This window comes from Trifolium pratense, linkage group LG4, assembly GCF_020283565.1.
Source record: "Trifolium pratense cultivar HEN17-A07 linkage group LG4, ARS_RC_1.1, whole genome shotgun sequence".
Taxonomy (NCBI): Eukaryota; Viridiplantae; Streptophyta; class Magnoliopsida; order Fabales; family Fabaceae; genus Trifolium; species Trifolium pratense.
The window spans coordinates 25,692,785-25,709,233 of record NC_060062.1 but is presented as its reverse complement, the minus strand read 5'-3'; positions in this window follow the sequence as shown (position 1 = coordinate 25,709,233).

Genomic DNA, 16,449 nt, shown 5'->3' with positions numbered 1-16,449 from the left:
ATCTAAATTGAACAAAACTGCTTATGAATTGTTCAAAGGAAGAAAGCCTGACATTTCTTATTTTCATCAGTTTGGATGTACATGTTATATCTTAAACAACAAAGTCCATCTAAAGAAATTTGATGCTAGAGGTTATAAGGGTATCTTTATAGGATACTCTGAACGCTCAAAAGCATACAGACTGTATATTTCTGAAACACATACTGTGGAAGAAACTATGCATGTCAAATTTGATGACAAAGAGCCTGACCAAGTGTCAGAGCTTGTGGAAGGTTTGTCTAGATTTCAAGTATCAGAGGATCAATATTCAGATATTCCAAACTACTCAGAACATCCATTCTCTGAAGAACCTCTGAACATAACAGTTCCTACAGACTCTGAACAACAAAGAACTGAAGCAACTGTTGAACCTGATGTTAATGAGTCTGAAGATGATGAGCCCCCAAGAAATACTTTCAAATACAAATCATCACATCCAGAGGAACTGATATTAGGCAACAAGGATAGTCCAAGGAAGACAAGATCTCAACTGAGAAATGAGGAATCTTTAGTTGGTCTTATCTCAATGATGGAACCTTCAAAGATTGATGAAGCTCTGAAAGATGATGCTTGGATTGTAGCAATGCAAGAAGAGCTGAATCAATTTCAAAGGAATGATGTATGGACTCTAGTGCCTAAACCTTCACACAAGAACATTATTGGAACAAAATGGGTATTCAGAAACAAGCTGAATGAACAAGGTGAAGTGGTAAGAAACAAGGCTAGATTGGTTGCACAAGGTTATAGTCAACAAAAGGGGATTGACTATACTGAAACTTTTGCACCAGTTGCTAGACTTGAAGCAATCAGGTTACTTCTATCTTATGCTGTTAATCATGGAATAACTTTGTATCAAATGGATGTTAAGAGTGCCTTCTTAAATGGTTTTATTTCTGAAGAAGTGTATGTTAAGCAACCTCCTGGTTTTGAAGATGTCTCAAACCCAGAACATGTTTTTAAATTGAAGAAATCACTGTATGGTCTGAAACAAGCTCCAAGAGCTTGGTATGATAGACTCAGTAATTTCCTTCTTGAAAAGGGTTTTGAGAAAGGAAAGGTTGACTGCACACTCTTTAGAAAAACAACCAAAGAAGACATTTTAATCATTCAAATTTATGTTGATGATATTATCTTTGGTTCAACTAATGCTTCCTTGTGCAAGAATTTTTCTAAGATAATGCAGGATGAATTTGAAATGAGCATGATGGGAGAATTGAAGTTCTTTCTTGGAATTCAAATCAATCAGAAGAAGGAAGGAACTTATGTTCATCAATCAAAATATACCAAGGAACTTCTGAAGAAATTCAACCTAGATGACTGCAAGATAATGAACACTCCTATGCATTCAACTACCAACATGAGCAAGTCAGATGATGAAGGAAAAGTAGATCAAAAGGTCTACAGAGGTATGATTGGTTCCTTACTCTATCTGACAGCCTCTAGACCAGATATTTTATTCAGTGTTTGCTTATGTGCAAGATTCCAGTCAGATCCCAGAGAATCTCATCTTACTGCTGTAAAGAGAATCTTTAGGTATCTGAAAGGAACAACTAATCTTGGACTTCTCTATAAGAAATCCAATGATTATGTGCTAAATGGATTCTGTGATGCTGACTATGCTGGAGATAATATTGAAAGAAAATCCACAAGTGGCAATTGTCAATTTGTTGGTGAAAACCTTATCTCCTGGGCTAGTAAAAGACAAACTACTATAGCTTTGTCTACAGCAGAAGCAGAATACATTTCAGCAGCTAAGTGTTGCACACAACTACTCTGGTTAAAATATCAGTTAGAAGATTATCAGGTAAGCAGTAACAATATTCCTTTATTTTGTGATAATACTGCAGCCATTCATTTATCTAAAAATCCTATCCTACACTCTAGAGCCAAACATATTGAAATTAAACATCATTTTATCAGAGATTATGTTCAGAGAGGCATTATAGATATTAAGTTTGTTGATACTGAAAATCAATGGGCTGACATATTTACTAAAGCCTTACCTGTTGAAAGATTTGATTTTATAAAGAAACATCTGAACATGTTTTCAATCTCTGAATGAAAATTTTTCTTGGCAATTAAAGTGTAAGAGGTTATGTATATCAGAACTTATGTCTCAGAACATCTGAAACACAAGCTCTGAAATACTTAACTCTGATAGAGAATTTTAAATATCTCAGAGGCTCTGAACTATTTTAAGTGGGAAACGTTTAGTATTCACTGCTGAACAGTTGTCCATTAAAATAGCAGTTACCGAGTAAATTTCTGCACGTGGTCTACGTGTGTCAGGTAGTGGGTGGTTAATGATGATTTTTGGTATTCAACTTTCTGTCAATTAGCGTAACTTCCCAAATTTGCTATTTTCGTGTTAACTGTGTGCATTTAAATAAAACTTACACAAAAACTCAACATAGTCAGCATCATCTTCATTCTCTGGAACATAGCTAGCCAAGAACTCAACATAGTCAGCATCATCTTCATTCTCTTCAGCTTCAGAATCTGATGAGATGATTATAATCTCAGCTTCTTGTGGTTTCTTGTTGTCTTCTTTATTTTTCTCATCTTCTTCGCGTTTTTCGTCTTCTTTCTTTCTCCGAAACTCTGCAATGCGTGAACTAAACCTTCTCATTCTTCCTAATCTCTCTTGATTTACTCGTTTATTCTTGTTTTTACTTGAAGAAGGCATGTTAACTCGTTCACCTTTTTATAAACCTTTAAGCGCGTTGTTTTTTGTTTTTGAAATAAATTCACCTTTGTAACAACCACTCTTCTTCTTTGCCTGTCTTGGTTATATAATTTTTTTTTACTTTTTGATAATGACAAAAGGGGGAGTAGTTACGCATTAATTGATAAGTGATAAGTTTCAAAACTGAAACCACGCCTTTTATCTCGCTTTTATCCGTTAAGTTAAAAGTTGTTACTTTTAAGTTGTTTTACGTATTTCAATGCGGAGACTAAGTTAGTTGAAACTGAAATAAATTTCATAAGTAAGGATAAGTTAAAAGTGCAATTTTAACTTAGCCTTATGAGACTTAGGGGGAGAGCTTGCAAACCTCTCACTCTGAAGAAAGATATGAAATTTACTTTATTTCAAATTATCTTAATCTTATACTAAATTAAAATATCATGGATAAAACTTAAAGCTTTGGCTTTAAGGAGTATCAATCTTAGGGGGAGCTTGTGTAACGACCCAATTTTCATATTATTATTTTTATGTGTTAAAATATTTTATTTAACGTGGCATTTTAATTAAGTTAATAACTAGGGTTATTTATCGAGTACTTTAGTTATTAAGCGAGTAGAGTGAGTTAACGCGTTATTGGGCCAAGCCAATTGGGCTTGAGGCCCAATGGGCCTTGAGTGTGTGTGAGGGGGCGCCCATTAAGGGCAAGGAAGAGAAAGAGAAATTCATTTCTCATGTTCTTTGTGTTCTTGAAGAGAGGAGGAGAGAGCTTGAGGAGCTAGGGCGAGAAGAAGAGCTAGGGATTCGAGAGCTTCGTCGTGTTTTCTTCGAATCCAGGTAAGAGAGTAGATTTCATATTCGTGGGTGACTCGAGGAAGGGGAGAATGTCGATTTCTCCTCACCCGAACTTCCTCCACCCCATTTTCGTTTTAGTTTGGATGGATTTTCTTAATGGAAATCGATTCTAAGGTTCATAACATGTTTAACATGCTCTTATCATGATGTATGAACGAATCTAATGGTTAAAAACGAGATTTATAAAGGATTAAACTCAAGAACATTGTGTTCTTGAGTGTTTTGAGTAAAAGTGTTCAATCTTTACTTTTTCGATGTTTATGATGTAGATCTGAGAAATGAACTGTCCTTTTGTGTTTAGATATGCTTGTTGCACATGAATATAAACTTATTTGGGGTTTATAACATGAAAAATGGGATTTTTGGGTGAATTTGGGTGGAAATCGCATGTTTTGAGCAGTTCTGGCAGGAGCTGTTCGCTACAGCTCGCTGCAGCTCGCTACGAGCAGGTGAGCCACTGGTGTGGTTCGCTGAAGCTCGCTGACCTTCGCTTAGCGAACAGCTCGCTATAGCTCGCTAAGGCTCGCTTAGCCACCGTGTCAGCACAGCACTTTGCTGTTTTGGAATTTGAATGACTTTGAGGGTTCTAACATGTTATATTATGTATTTTACCCAGTTTTTCGAGTAGATTCCGATTCCGGAGTTTGTTTTATGATAAAATGCATGCTTAATACACTTTACTTATATTATTAGTATTGTGTTAAAAATGTGAGTAAATGCATTGTATGTGTTGATGATTGTTGATGATGTTTGTTTAAATATCAAAGAAGTATATTAAGGTGTTAATCAACTTAATAAAGAAGGATATTAGAGTATGTTATTCTAATAAAGAAGTATATCGAATTATGTTATTCGATAAAGACGGATGTTAAGGTATTGATTATCTTAACAAAGACGAACGTTGGATAGTGTTCCACGTTATTGTTGATGGGCTATATGCCATAATTGTTGATGAATATATTCATGAGTTTTGAGTGCATGCATCATGAATATTTAGGGATATTGGCTTGTCCAATAAAGAAGGATATCGAACTATATTTGTTTGATAAAGAAGGATATCGGAGGTGAGATACTCTGATAAAGACGATGGTACCACATGCATTAGAGGTGTCTAGAGGACATAACATGAATGTGAAGCATTAGATTGCATTAGGGATTTTGTGTGCATTTTATGATAAATGATGTTTGACACATACTTGGTAAATGTTGATTGTTAATCCGTATGTGAGGAGCAGAGTCCGTCATGACTATAAAATGAACAACGCAGGGTCCGTCATGACCATAATCTGAACAATGTATTTGTTAATGTTTTGGTATTGTCCGAGATGACGTGAAACTATATGTTTGGTGTATTTTGTGAATGATTGATTATGTGATAAATGAAGTATATGCATGATATATGAATATGCATGAATGATGGTGAGATATATGTATAATGTATGATTATGCATGTTTTTATGAAGAAGTGTCTAAGTACCATTTACTTACACTTATATTTTGAGTATGTTGTCTAACTCTCTTTTATGTGTTATGTGCTGGATCGTTGGGGGTCCAGATTTACAGGTTTTGTGGTATTCGATGTCGAGTCGTCGGTGAAGCTCTGCTCTGATTGTGACACGGGAAAGGGTTTTATATTGTATATAAAGTCTATTGTCTAGGTTGTTTTGTATAATCAATAAATACATTATTTGATTCAAAGATTTGTATAAACACTATTTTTACTAATTAATTACATTAGTATTATTTTGATAGAGGAGTGTAATACTCGAACCGATATTCAATAAATTAAATGTGATTTTCCGTTGCGTATTTTGAAAAAGATTTTACTAAAGGTAGAAATATATAAATAATGGGTTTGGGTGTTACAATTGGTATCAGAGCCCCGTTGTCTTCGGACTGTGTGGGTTATGTGTCGATCAGAGCAGGTCTGTGCATTCAGACCAAGTGAGTGTTATGTGTCAGTCGTGTTTGTCTAACGATTTGGTTGTGTTTGTTTTGTGAAATCACTTATGTTGTTCGTTTAGGGACTATGAGTGATGTGAATTGGATTAGATTATCCATTCTTCTTGTGAATAGATGTGTGAGTATTATACTTCTATGTTTATAATAGTTGTATATGCTTAAGTGTTTAACCTTTGTGTAGTTTAAACTTGGTTGATTGATGCTTATTTGCTAATTGTTGACGATCCGGCATGATATAAAACTGCATGTGACGATCCGGCATGATATAAAACTGCATGTGGTAATGATTTGAAATAATTTTAAAAGAAAAACTAATGTTATTTTCTTGATGATGAAGATTTTGGTGAAAACATAGAGTTATTTTCTTTGGGTGAGTGAAAAATTAAATTTTCAAAATGGTGAGAAGAGTAGGATATTAATGTGTCCTGGTATGTGTTTGTTATATGTTTGTTTATAACATGTGCTAGATGATTACTAGGCATTTGAATTGCTATGCGTTTTATGAGTAAAAACATGAAGATCTCATAATTCTATGTCGTGATTGTGATGCATGATTCTAATTGTGCTTTCAAGTATATAATGATGTTATATGCTTGATGTTTTGGATTTTGTGGATTAGTGAGTCGTGAAAACGAGAGTTTAGTGAGCGTAAGTTCAAAACCGTAGCAGAGCACCCGGATTTTTGGATGTGCTCGCTAGGCGAAGAATGAACCTCGCTGAGTCTCGCTAAGTCTTGCTAAGTCCTGTGAATGTTTTTGACTTGTCTCGCCGTGAGCTCGCTAGCTTTTGCTAAGCGAGGGAGCCAGACAAGAAATTTATTTTGTTGACGTCTTGTTCTGAGTTGATTGAATGTGAGATTCTTGTCTTCTTGTGTTTGCTAGGACTAGAATAAATGTGAATATGAATTGTTGCTATGCAATGTTCATTTTTCTTGTGTTGTTTTGATTTCCTAACTTTGAGAAGTGAGGGAAGTATAGGTTACTTGAATGCTTGCATGAATTTGTGTTAGTGTTTAGGTATCGTGGGTTAGGTTTTGTCCCTTGTATGCGACATGCGTATAAACGATGTCGATACTAGTTTCTTCTTAGGGAGAATATGTTTAGAGACGATAGAACCGTTAGGTGTGAGCACCGGAAGTTCTAGTGGAAGAGTGTAGGTGGGTTTGAGATAAGTGGGGGAGAAGGTTATATCCCTCCGAGATGTTTTGAATGTGGGAAGATGAGATGAGTAGAGATGTTCTTGAAGCGGAATATTCAGGAATTGGTGACGTTGTTCGAAGTGGAATGGATGAGAACAACAAGTTGTAAGAAACTATTAGAAGAGGAGTTGTCGGACCAAGTGTTTCGCCGTGAGGCGTTAGTGAGATTGGTTAAGTGAGATGAAGAGTATTCAGAATGATTGGAGATCGTGTGTTGCACTAAAAGTTTGAAGGCATCATTTTTGTGGACCAAGGTTAAAGTACCTGTTTGATCGGAAGGAGTCGAATATGAGGAAGAGGAAGTGATTATGATTCTTGAGAGGTGATGATATTGAAGTAAGTTGTCATCAAAGTGGATAGGATGTTGTAGCAGATGTTTGAGTAAGAAGCTTTACGTGAGTCGTGCATATGGTAGTAGGTTGAATTGGTTGAACAATTTGGAGTTCTAAGTCTAGTGTGTGAAGTAATTTTCATAAGAGATGTGAAGATTAGTGAATCGTTGGTGTTAATTAATCGAGGAAATTAAAGGAAGTAGGTTTTAAAATAGATGAGAATGGAATTGAGAAATATCATAATAGGATTGGTATGCTTGTTGAATCGTTGGAAGGAAGGATTGTATGAATAATCGAGTTTATTCGAAGATGGAAGTAGGATAACGATTCAAAGGATTTTGTGAGAGGCTTGTCGAAGAGTGATTGGATTTGGATAATGACAGGGCAATTTGTGTCGAAGTTGAATGAGATCCTAGAAGTAGAGATGAAGCTAAATGAGAGGTATCATTTTTGAATAATGAAGAATAAGAAAGTTAGCCATTGGGGAACGTGTTGAGAATGAGTAGTATGAGGTCATGTTGGAAGTGACTTGTGTTAGGTGAGAATTTGCGAAAAGGATTATCGCACATGTGAGTAGATGTCGTGTTTTAGCACATATAGTAAGGAGTTGAAGGCGATGCCTAAGGTAAGTATCGGAGAGCATTTTGTAGTGCCCAAAAGATAAGAGTGAGTAAGTATTTACCAGAAAATTTGAATCCATGGAATGAAAGAGTCGGTAGAGACTAGTTTTGTTAGATGCATCGTGGATGTTGATGTAGCATGGTCTCATCGTGGACGACGGAATGATAGTGATTCGAGGAATAAACTTAAGATGTATTTTGGACGAGAATTTTGGAAATTTTCTAGATGTCATATTGGGATTAGACAAGGAGTCATGAGTAAGAATACTAAGACAAAGGTTGATTAGAATTTAATGGATAGAATTAGGTCGTATGGCGAATATTTGGAGCTTTGTAGATGTAATTCAAGAGTTTGATTTTGGTATCGAATGTACTAAGGAGGAGTTTAAAGATAGCTATCCAAAGAGAGATGATGATTGGTAAAGGTCGTAAGTGAATAAGAAACCGATGAGTGAATAAACGGAGAAGATTATGCTTGTTGCAATGCAAGATGATGAGGAACATCGATAGATGGATTATGGGCGAATTGAAGATGTCGTTTGGAATCAACGAGATAGACGTTATGGTTGTTTGGAGAACCAATTTTAGGCGGTAGTCTAATTTTGAAGTAGCGGATTGCTAAGGGATTAAGGAGAAGTGGTATTGGAAAGTGTTTGCGTTAAGGAATGCAAATATTGGTTGAGAGATTACTTGGGAATAGAGTAGTCGTATTGGATTCGACTCAATGTGAGAAAGGAATTTGACGGTTAGAGACGGTAGTTTTTAGCATGTGTCAATGAAGTTTGAGAATGATGGTCATCAAGTGATAAGTTGGAATAAGATTCGAATATGAATAAGTGATGTAACACGGTTAAGTGATTCATGAGGGAATCAGAGACTTATAGGATTTGTGGAGTTATGGAGTATTCCACGGGAGTATCTTTTCGGAGTGTGTTCGATTAGTTGTACTTGTTGTGGGTAGCATTATGTGTACCGTAGAATGTGAATCTATGGATGTTTCGTGCGGAGTGGACGTTTTAGCGGTTTGATAAGAATGGTTTATGTCGATATCATGATTGTTGACTATCTATCGACAAATTGAGGAACTGGCCGTCCTTGATCTCTTGTTGATAAATGGACAAAAATTGTGTTGGATGGGATAAATTAATTTTGTCAAACTTGGTAATGTGCAGTGTTTTGAACGTTTCGTTGGAGGGTCGGATACAAGAGTTATCCGGAGTTGTTTTAGTAGCGTAATTTTCGAGGGCGAAAATCTTTTAAGTGGGAGAGAGTTGTAACGACCCAATTTTCATATTATTATTTTTATGTGTTAAAATATTTTATTTAACGTGGCATTTTAATTAAGTTAATAACTAGGGTTATTTATCGAGTACTTTAGTTATTAAGCGAGTAGAGTGAGTTAACGCGTTATTGGGCCAAGCCAATTGGGCTTGAGGCCCAATGGGCCTTGAGTGTGTGTGAGGGGGCGCCCATTAAGGGCAAGGAAGAGAAAGAGAAATTCATTTCTCATGTTCTTTGTGTTCTTGAAGAGAGGAGGAGAGAGCTTGAGGAGCTAGGGCGAGAAGAAGAGCTAGGGATTCGAGAGCTTCGTCGTGTTTTCTTCGAATCCAGGTAAGAGAGTAGATTTCATATTCGTGGGTGACTCGAGGAAGGGGAGAATGTCGATTTCTCCTCACCCGAACTTCCTCCACCCCATTTTCGTTTTAGTTTGGATGGATTTTCTTAATGGAAATCGATTCTAAGGTTCATAACATGTTTAACATGCTCTTATCATGATGTATGAACGAATCTAATGGTTAAAAACGAGATTTATAAAGGATTAAACTCAAGAACATTGTGTTCTTGAGTGTTTTGAGTAAAAGTGTTCAATCTTTACTTTTTCGATGTTTATGATGTAGATCTGAGAAATGAACTGTCCTTTTGTGTTTAGATATGCTTGTTGCACATGAATATAAACTTATTTGGGGTTTATAACATGAAAAATGGGATTTTTGGGTGAATTTGGGTGGAAATCGCATGTTTTGAGCAGTTCTGGCAGGAGCTGTTCGCTACAGCTCGCTGCAGCTCGCTACGAGCAGGTGAGCCACTGGTGTGGTTCGCTGAAGCTCGCTGACCTTCGCTTAGCGAACAGCTCGCTATAGCTCGCTAAGGCTCGCTTAGCCACCGTGTCAGCACAGCACTTTGCTGTTTTGGAATTTGAATGACTTTGAGGGTTCTAACATGTTATATTATGTATTTTACCCAGTTTTTCGAGTAGATTCCGATTCCGGAGTTTGTTTTATGATAAAATGCATGCTTAATACACTTTACTTATATTATTAGTATTGTGTTAAAAATGTGAGTAAATGCATTGTATGTGTTGATGATTGTTGATGATGTTTGTTTAAATATCAAAGAAGTATATTAAGGTGTTAATCAACTTAATAAAGAAGGATATTAGAGTATGTTATTCTAATAAAGAAGTATATCGAATTATGTTATTCGATAAAGACGGATGTTAAGGTATTGATTATCTTAACAAAGACGAACGTTGGATAGTGTTCCACGTTATTGTTGATGGGCTATATGCCATAATTGTTGATGAATATATTCATGAGTTTTGAGTGCATGCATCATGAATATTTAGGGATATTGGCTTGTCCAATAAAGAAGGATATCGAACTATATTTGTTTGATAAAGAAGGATATCGGAGGTGAGATACTCTGATAAAGACGATGGTACCACATGCATTAGAGGTGTCTAGAGGACATAACATGAATGTGAAGCATTAGATTGCATTAGGGATTTTGTGTGCATTTTATGATAAATGATGTTTGACACATACTTGGTAAATGTTGATTGTTAATCCGTATGTGAGGAGCAGAGTCCGTCATGACTATAAAATGAACAACGCAGGGTCCGTCATGACCATAATCTGAACAATGTATTTGTTAATGTTTTGGTATTGTCCGAGATGACGTGAAACTATATGTTTGGTGTATTTTGTGAATGATTGATTATGTGATAAATGAAGTATATGCATGATATATGAATATGCATGAATGATGGTGAGATATATGTATAATGTATGATTATGCATGTTTTTATGAAGAAGTGTCTAAGTACCATTTACTTACACTTATATTTTGAGTATGTTGTCTAACTCTCTTTTATGTGTTATGTGCTGGATCGTTGGGGGTCCAGATTTACAGGTTTTGTGGTATTCGATGTCGAGTCGTCGGTGAAGCTCTGCTCTGATTGTGACACGGGAAAGGGTTTTATATTGTATATAAAGTCTATTGTCTAGGTTGTTTTGTATAATCAATAAATACATTATTTGATTCAAAGATTTGTATAAACACTATTTTTACTAATTAATTACATTAGTATTATTTTGATAGAGGAGTGTAATACTCGAACCGATATTCAATAAATTAAATGTGATTTTCCGTTGCGTATTTTGAAAAAGATTTTACTAAAGGTAGAAATATATAAATAATGGGTTTGGGTGTTACAGCTTGCAAACCTCACAAACCTAAGAGAAACATGATAAGTTAATTTAACAACAATTGTCAATTAATACTTATGTTTGTCATCATCAAAAAGGGGGAGATTGTTGGAACAAAATTGATTTAAAAAATGTTTGCCCCTAAATCTATAAAGGTTTTGATGATAACAAAGTATTAATAAACAATTGGAAGGACTAAAAATTTATTTTAAGTGCGCAGATATAAGCATCAGATAAGCTCTGAGTGAAGCTCAGAGGATGTGAATTCAGAAGTTCACAAGCGCTCAGAAGATGTTGGACTTCAGAAGTTACAACCTTCAGATGATGAAGTCTTCAGAACTTCTTGAGTGACTAAAGCTTCATCAACCTCTGAAGATCTTTTTGAAAGTTGTAAAGATTCCCTTTGCAAGTCAACTCTTCTACCAATGAAGAAAAGGACCTTTCAAGCCTGATCAGTTCAGCTACTCTCGTTTCGTCTGTCCTAACTTGAGAACGTGGGTCTTCAGACTTGTTAGCTGAATAAGGAAAGTCCACTCTGCAGTAGTCAAAGTATCTGAAACTCTTACTCAGTTTAGATACAAACAAACTGCATCAAGACAGACTGCTTGAAGACAAAAGATTATCAACTTCAACGGTTCTTTTTGCAACGTCTCTTTTCTGGTGGTATATATACTAGAAGGATCAGCTGCATTCATATAACAATTATTAAGGATTGAACGTGCGCTGAACAAACTCTGAATTCTGTGTATACAAGCTCTGAACCTCTTATCAAGTGTTTTTGCACTTTAGTCAAATACTCTGTATTCTTTGTATTTGCTCTCTTTAGGTTCATCTAAGAGCATTTGTATATTTTCATATACGTTACTATTACTTGAGGAAACTTAAGCTTGTGTGCTTAAGTGTGAAGTCTCTTGCTTGTGTGCTTGAGCATTGTTGAGAAGTCTCTTGCTTGTGTGCTTGAGCAGGTGTAATCTTGTGTGATTATAGTGAAATCCCTTGGAAGTGCAAGGGGACAGGACTACTCTCGTTCTGTGAGAGGAACCAGTATAAATTGCTTGTGTGATCTCTCTCTCTCTCTTAACTTGTTTTATTGTGTTATTTATCCGCTGCTGTTGTAGTTAAGTTAAGAACTTGAAAAAGTTTTAAACTTGACTAAAACACAATTCAACCCCCCCTTCTTGTGTTTTCACACCTTCAATATTTTGGCGGTGAATTTGATCGTGTCACCACTAAAATTCCACTTTCCGAACCATGAAGATCCGAGAAGAATGTCAAGCTAACGACATTAAACAAGCGCTTGTTGGGAGGCAACCCAATTTTGTAAGTATTTTGATGTTTTAGCATGCATATTACATTTTTGATGGTAGGAACAATTTTGGTTCAAGCTGTGCAAAAGGATTCAGCAGGAATTTTTTTTTCTGGTATGGTTCGCTCAGCGACCATAATATTCGCTCAGCGAACGCTGCGAATCCTGCACTTAAATTTTAAAATGGACAGCTGGCCCAAAATCATTCCACCTCACCACCCACTACCACAAACACGGTTACCAACACATTCCAAACCCTAAAAACATTCTCCTTCATCTTATCCTTCCATTTTCATTCAAAGCCTCTTCATCTCAACTTCTTCTCCAAAGAAAAATTTCTCTCAACTCACACCCACTCATTCATTCATCAATTATTTCACTTCATCTCTGCATCACTACCCAGGTATGAATTCCTTTTCAAATTTTACTTTCATAGTTTAAATTTCAAATTGAAAAGTTGAATATATATGGTTGTTTTGCAAAATTTCTTAGGAATTGGTTTGAATACACTTTAATGTTAAATTTTAAATGACTTTGTTTTCTTTCATGTGGGTTATGTTGATTGAAATGATTAGAATAAGTGAAAATTTAGATTAATTGAAAAAGCCCTGTTTTTCTGCAAAACTGTGTTCGCAAGCCTTCGCTGCGCCTTCGCTTAACGAGCGCCTGCGACCTTTAAGAAAAATTTTAGGCTTGCCTTCGCTGCGCCTTCGCTGAGCCAAGGTTTGCGAACCTAGAAAAATTTTAGGCTTGCCTTCGCTGAGCCTTCGCTGAGCGAACGCCTGCAAAAGTCTGCAACATTTTTCTGTAATTGTGCCATGTTATTGTGTTGTCTAATTAGATTCTATTTCAGGAAATGGCACCAAAGAAATCCTCAGTTGGTAAGAAGCAGAAAACCGTCGCAAGTTCTTCCCAACAACCGCAAGATTTAGACATGAACCGATTCAAAGGGCAAGAACAATTTGAGCGGTATAGGGCATTAGAAAGGCGAAGAATCTGGAGTGAGAGGAACTTTGACATATTTGAGCATGGAGATTATGAGAAGTTTGAGCAGATTGTCCGAGTCCGACGATGGGAGAAAATTGTACACCCACCATCCACTTACAACCCGGTGATAGTAAGAGAGTTTTATGCCAATGCTTTATCGGAGGGAGATGAACCTTTCCCCTACACCACCATGGTCCGTGGTCGAGTCATTCGATTTGACCGCGATGCCATAAATGCCTACCTCAGAAACCCCTTCACAATGCTAGATAATGAAACACTTTGTGCATTCTAAAAACAAAGGAATAGAGGGACCTAGGATGCTCAGTCTATGAGGAGAAAGCTACTTAGACCAAACACCGACTTTGTCTTCAATGCAACCCAAACACCCTTGAGGGCAATGAGAGAGGATATGAAAACCTTCACCCAGCTGCTGTTTATCCTTGTCTTGTATAACATCCAACCTAACTCCCACCCTTCAGATGCCACAATGAATATCATGGGCCTGATCCACTACATCAATGAAGGATTAGAAATTGATGTGGCGGGTATAATATCTAGGTGGATGAAAGAGATTGTTTTGAGTGGTCACACAGATAGGGCACTTAAGTCGGCCAAGGTGAAGTCAAAGAGTCCTCTGGGTTTTCCATGTCTTATTATGGGATTGTGCTCGGCCAACCGACTGAATGTTCCTCAGATTGGTAATGAGGAAATTCCAACCATCAACGATGACTATGTTGACCGCTACTGCAAACCAAAGAAGAAGAGGGCACGGCAACCACCACCACCACCACCACAACCACCTACTCAACCAGTCACCTCAGCATTCTATGATCAGAATTTTTACAATTTTTTTACTCACTTATATGATCAGAATGATGCAGGTTATCGCGCAATGACGGCTGTCCATGAGTCTATCTATCGGACACATACAGGGCAGCCAGTGATGAACCCTCAAGACTTTCAATCTTATGTCCATTGGCCTGAGGTCAGGCCTACTTTTCTTGGAGGGGAGATGGCACCAGATGCTAATGCTGGTGACACTGAAGAAGCTGGTAATGAGGATGATGATGAAGAAGATGATGGTGGCGAGGTTGGTTCAGATGCAAGCATGGCGGAGGAAGATGAAGAAGAAGCTGGTTCAGATGATGACTGAAAGCTCACCAAAATGAGTGAAATTTTACAAGCTTTCAGTCATTTATTTTTTTAATTCAGAAGTTGGTTTAATAAGTTGTTTTGTTGTGAACAATTTCAGTTCGTGTTTTGTGTGGTTGTTTTAAGCTTTTGTATTTTGAACATGTGGTGTGGTACTTGATAATGTTTGTGACAATGTTTTGAGACAATGTCTTTTGAAGTTTTTAATGTTAATGTTTAATATTTGGTGATAAGTTTTTAGAGTGTGAATATTGTGAATAGCTTTTTGCAAACAAGCTCACATGCTTAGAAAAATTTGAAGTTAGGTTTGTGGTAAATCAATGATTAAGCATGTTAATTATGTTTTGTAGAACCTCATGTTAAAACTTCTTGATTAGTCCTTGAAATAGGCTTAGGAACCCAACATGGTTTTGAATTGTGTTGCTTGTTCTAAGATGATTTTCAATATTTTTGTCGAACATGATTGAAGCTTGTGTTATCAACCTAGCCGGGTGAGAATGTGTGAACTTTCCATTGTTTACATAAATATTTGAGAGTCAGCAATGATGTATGCTCATTTGATTTTAATTTAATCTTGCTGTCACTGATGTGTTTGATATTGTGGATATGATCAAGGCCCTGTTTCTTTTTTGAGTGATAACTACTTGGCCAAACTTAACCTACCTTGTGAGATAGTGATCTTTTGTGTCCCCTGTTGAGCCTTAAATTTTGAAAAATTATTTGTTTTATAAACCCTGAAACCGAAAGAATGGAAAAACAACTACTCTACCCTTGTCTTAGGATAGGAGAGCAATTGTATTTCAATTGGGGTTATGTTAAGATTCAAGTTGGAGAGAAATAAGTTACAATTGTTACAAAAATAAATGGTTTGGAAAAGTGGTAGATTTGGTGATTGAAAAGAAAAAAAATGTTGAAAAATAAATGTTTGACATAAATGAAAAGAGGAAAGAAAGAAAGAAAAAAAAAAAGTGTCATTGTAAAGAAAGAAAAGAATCACCATTGAAATAGGGGAGAAAAGGAAAAGAAAGGGAGTAAATGAATGTAAATTGTTACAAGTTCTTTAAGTTTTGTTATTGCTCTCTTATCCTCGAGGCTTTTTGAATCCAAAGAAAAACAATGAATTTTTGTAGCCCAGCTCCGTTACAAGCTTAATAAAGTCCTTAGTGATCCACGATTGACAACATGTTTTGTGACATTGCTTTGATGAATGTTTGAATTGAATTGTTGCATACACATTGCTTGGATTGAGTTAAACACTTACCCTTGAGTGACATATTGGTGAGAATTTTATGATAACACTTGAATCTTGATTGTTTGATAAGAATGTTGAGAATTTTGCTTAGACATAGTAATCAATTCATGATCATGCTTTGTTCTTTTGAATATTTTGAGGGATAGTCTTGAGTGGGCATTGTTTTACTCATGCTTAGGAAAAGAAATTTCAAAAATTTTGATTGATTACAAACCTTTCCTGAGATTTAAGAGTTTGAGCTTGTGTTTTGAAGTATTACCTTTTGTTTGAGGACAAACAAAGTCCTAAGTTGGGGAGATTTGATAAGTGCCCAATTTGAGTTAAAAAGTATCATGAATTATGGGCACTTAGCAATACATTTATGAAGAAATTATGATTTAAAACCCTTTTTGATGTAAATATAACATTGATAAAGGAAAATTTAATCCCAAGACATTTTGTTAGGAATGGCTAGAAAAAGGCAAGAATTTGAAGCCTTCGCTCAGCGAAGCCATGGCGAGCTGCAGCGAACAAAACCAGTGGGTTCAGGGTCCATGGCGAAGATTAGCGAGCTTCAGCGAACAAATGATGAGTCA